This window comes from Schistocerca cancellata, chromosome 1 (assembly GCF_023864275.1).
Source record: "Schistocerca cancellata isolate TAMUIC-IGC-003103 chromosome 1, iqSchCanc2.1, whole genome shotgun sequence".
Taxonomy (NCBI): domain Eukaryota; kingdom Metazoa; phylum Arthropoda; class Insecta; order Orthoptera; family Acrididae; genus Schistocerca; species Schistocerca cancellata.
Window position 1 is genome coordinate 812,958,161 of NC_064626.1, and position 4,506 is coordinate 812,962,666.

At 44.8% G+C, this 4,506-nt stretch overlaps 1 long non-coding RNA gene across 1 annotated transcript; it reads left to right on the plus strand.

Moving 5' to 3' along the window:
* Positions 1-463: 463 nt before the first annotated feature.
* On the plus strand, positions 464-1,219 carry LOC126162361 (uncharacterized). Its single transcript, XR_007535068.1, has 3 exons — positions 464-594; positions 748-858; positions 1,018-1,219. It is a non-coding gene; the product is annotated as an uncharacterized LOC126162361 (long non-coding RNA).
* The last annotated feature ends 3,287 nt before the right edge of the window (positions 1,220-4,506 follow it).

Sequence of the window (4,506 nt, forward strand, 5' to 3'; positions counted from 1 at the left end):
GACAAAGACGACACTCTGGTAATCAGGTACTTGTAAATACACTCCTGGAAATGGAAAAAAGAACAGATTGACACCGGTGTGTCAGACCCACCATACTTGCTCCGGACACTGCGAGAGGGCTGTACAAGCAATGATCACACGCACGGCACAGCGGACACACCAGGAACCGCGGTGTTGGCCGTCGAATGGCGCTAGCTGCGCAGCATTTGTGCACCGCCGCCGTCAGTGTCAGCCATAGTGATGGGCTAAACTGCGATTTTCCGATATCAGTGATTTCTGTGAATGCTACTTTTCAGTATCTGTTATTCTTAACAGTGATTTGTCGCAGTTAAGAGTCGCAGTTAAGGAACATAGGTCGTGTATCCCTCCGCCACTGCTATTTCTGCGATTTCTGCTACTTCCGCGATTTCTGCGATTTCTGTGACTTCTGCTACTTCTGCGATTTCTGTGACTTCTGCTACTTCTGCGATTTCTGTGACTTCTGCTACTTCTGCGATTTCTGCGACTTCTGCTACTTCTGCGACTTACCACCGTATGAAAAAGTTACATCTGTCAACACAGAAAATTGCATCTCAACAAACCTGTCATTGGCAAGTATGTTTTACGTTTTTTCTTCCGTTGGCTTTAATTTTGTATTAAAGAAACAACTGTGAAAATATTAAAGTGTAATTAATATGTAAGTAGCCGTACAGTACCGTAATAGTTCGTATTTAGTAAATGAATTCTAACATATTGTTATGTTCACAGGTACCTGAACTACATTTCAGTCACTCAGTAAAGTGATAACTCAAAATATCATTGTCAACAGATCTGAAGAAATTGCCACTGCGTCTTTAGACCATTTTCGTCAGACGAGAGGTTAGTTTTTAAGCGTTTCGATGGACTTAATTACTTCAGTGAGATCGTTCTTGCAAATGTGATATTTATTATAGCAAATATTAGCAATCTAGTCTGTCAATTATACTGCTAGTAATTAATGGCAGCAAAAATTGTTTAATAATCCTTGTGTTTTTGCAGACACAGTTCTGACTCTGATTACTGGTTGCTGTACGTATCTATCCACATCAAGGCTGTTTTTGAGAGAGACTCGCGAAGATTCAAGACAGCTCTTAGAGGATTTGCAGTTTAAAAGTGAAGTAATTGTGAAATAAGTGTGTGAATGATTAAACTGTGTTTTATTGAAGTTGTTGTGCGATTTTAAAGGAATAATAAATGTCAAATACAGTGAGTGAATAATAAAAATCTCATTTTCCACATGTTTAAGCTGTCCTATACCCATAATTTTCCGCCACTTACTTATTGGTAAACACTTGTTGGAGAGTGACATGCCGCCCCCTCCCCCCTTTCTCCACAATCTTGGTGTGACACTGACCTGTAACATATCCCGAAGTCTACAATATGCATTTTGAAGTTGTTGATATGAAAGTGGTAAGTACAGATCTTCCAGATACATCAGGAATAGCTTAGGTGCATTACTTGAAAATAACACAGGAAAAGTTTACTTATGTAGGTGATAGTAGTGTCGGCAAAAAGTTCTTGTGTGTGAAGTTGCCATGTAGAACACCAGGTGTAAAACTTTTCTCCCGAGTCTTGAACTGTGTCGGAACAAAAGTGAGGCATTCATATGACTGTTTTCATTTCTCTACACTTATACAGATGTCTGAGTTCTGCTGTGTTAGCATTGCAAAGTCCTGTAGGCATGTGGAGTATTAACCAAAACTGTCATATTGGAAGCAGAATCAAACACATGTGTTACGTTACTTGATATTTTCAGGAGAAAAAGGCAATGTTGCTTCTTATTAATATAATACATTCAGAGTCACAGCAGCATTTGACCAACCATAACTGATGCTGAATGTGCATGTCGTCATATAATATGAAGGGCTTATTTCAATAGTGGTACAAGTCCATTACCTCCACTTTTCTGTCTTATAATGCTTCTGAAATTAGTGATCCAAACAAACAGAAATAAAGGTTCATCTCTAGCAAGAAGCCATATGGTTGAATATTTCTGGTATCTCAAATGCAGATTTGTCAGCGCTCATTTAACTTTACGACTGTGTATCTCAAAATGAACAAAAATGGACTTGTACCACTATTGAAATAAGCCCTTCATATGCACACACAGCACATCGATCTCGTGAGGCACAAGGCTCTCATAACGAAGTACGTACGTCGGTCAACAGATGACACTAGAAATAGTATGTTAACTGCGCTTTTTAGTTGCTACTTGCGACTCTTAGTTGCGATTTGTCACAGAAATCGCAGTTTGACTGGTAGCGAATAGCGTAGTATGAACTTTGCTCGACAGATGGCAGTGCTAACTGCGCTTTTTAGTTGCTACTTGCGACTCTTAGTTGGGATTTGTCACGGAAATCGCAGTTAGACTCGATACCGTATCGCAGAGATGGACGTATTACGAACTTTGGCCAACAGATGGCACTGTTAACCGCGCTTTCTAGTTGCTACTTGCGACTCTTAGTTGCGACTTGTCACGGAAATCGCAGTTAGACTCGATACCGTATCGCAGAGATGGACGTAGTACAAACTTTCGCCATCAGATGGCACTGTTAACTGCGCTTTTTAGTTGCTACTTGCGACTCTTAGTTGCGACTTGTCACGGAAATCGCAGTTGGACTCCATAGCGTACCGCAGAGATGGACGTAGTACGAACTTTGGCCAACAGATGCCACTGTTAACCGCGCTTTTTAGTTGCTACTTGCGACTCTTAGTTGCGACTTGTCACTGAAATCGCAGAAAGCAGTGCTAAATTCGACCAATAGATGGCTCACGTCTTTGAATATGAAATACTACTTGCGACTGCTAATTGTGACTGAAATCGCAGTTAGAATCTGTAAAGTTGCTACTGTGATATCTGTGACTTCTCAGTCACTGTGATTTCTAACAGATACGCGATTTCCTGCCCACCACTAGTCAGCCAGTTTGCCGTGGCATACGGAGCTCCATCGCAGTCTTTAACACTGGTAGCATGCCGCGACAGCGTGGACGTGAACCGTATGTGCAGTTGACGGACTTTGAGCGAGGGCGTATAGTGGGCATGCGGGAGGCCGGGTGGACGTACCGCCGAATTGCTCAACACGTGGGGCTTGAGGTCTCCACAGTACATCGATGTTGTCGCCAGTGGTCGGCGGAAGGTGCACGTGCCCGTCGACCTGGGACCGGACCGCAGCTACGCACGGATGCACGCCAAGACCGTAGGATCCTACTCAGTGCCGTAGGGGACCGCACCGCCACTTTCCAGCAAATTAGGGACACTGTTGCTCCTGGGGTATCGGCGAGGACCATTCGCAACCGTCTCCATGAAGCTGGGCTACGGTCCCGCACACAGTTAGGCCGTCTTCCGCTCACGCCCCAACATCGTGCAGCCCGCCTCCAGTGGTGTCGCGACAGGCGTGAATGGAGGGACGAATGGAGACGTGTCGTCTTCAGCGATGAGAGTCGCTTCTGCCTTGGTGCCAATGATGGTCGTATGCGTGTTTGGCGCCGTGCAGGTGAGCGCCACAATCAGGACTGCATACGACCGAGGCACACAGGGCCAACACCCGGCATCATGGTGTGGGGAGCGATCTCCTACACTGGCCGTACACCACTGGTGATCGTCGAGGGGACACTGAATAGTGCACGGTACATCCAAACCGTCATCGAACCCATCGTTCTACCATTCCTAGACCGGCAAGTGAACTTGCTGTTCCAACAGGACAATGCACGTCCGCATGTATCCCGTGCCACCCAACGTGCTCTAGAAGGTGTAAGTCAACTACCCTGGCCAGCAAGATCTCCGGATCTGTCCCCCATTGAGCATGTTTGGGACTGGATGAAGCGTCGTCTCACGCGGTCTGCACGTCCAGCATGAACGCTGGTCCAACTGAGGCGCCAGGTGGAAATGGCATGGCAAGCCGTTCCACAGGACTACATCCAGCATCTCTACGATTGTCTCCATGGGAGAATAGCAGCCTGCATTGCTGCGAAAGGTGGATATACACTGTACTAGTGCCGACATTGTGCATGCTCTGTTGCCTGTGTCTATGTGCCTGTGGTTCTGTCAGTGTGATCATGTGATGTATCTGACCCCAGGAATGTGTCAATAAAGTTTCCCCTTCCTGGGACAATGAATTCACGGTGTTCTTATTTCAATTTCCAGGAGTGTATGTTTCAAATGCTGCAAGAAGAACTGATGTATCCTATCCACTTTGTTATGTACCACACATTACAGCATCACATAAACATGTAAACATTAGCAAAATACACAGTTCTAGCAAAGACATGCACATCGAAAATACGCTGAACAAAAAAGAACGCCAAGATATAGTTTACTTGTTTGGTAAAGTGTCCGATAAAAATTATGCAAAGTAAAAAAATGGTTTAAATGGCTCTGAGCACTATGGGAATTAACATCTGAGGTCATCAGTCCCCTAGAACTTAGAACTACTTAAACCTAACTGACCTAAGAACATCACACACATCCATGCTCGAGGCAGGATTCGA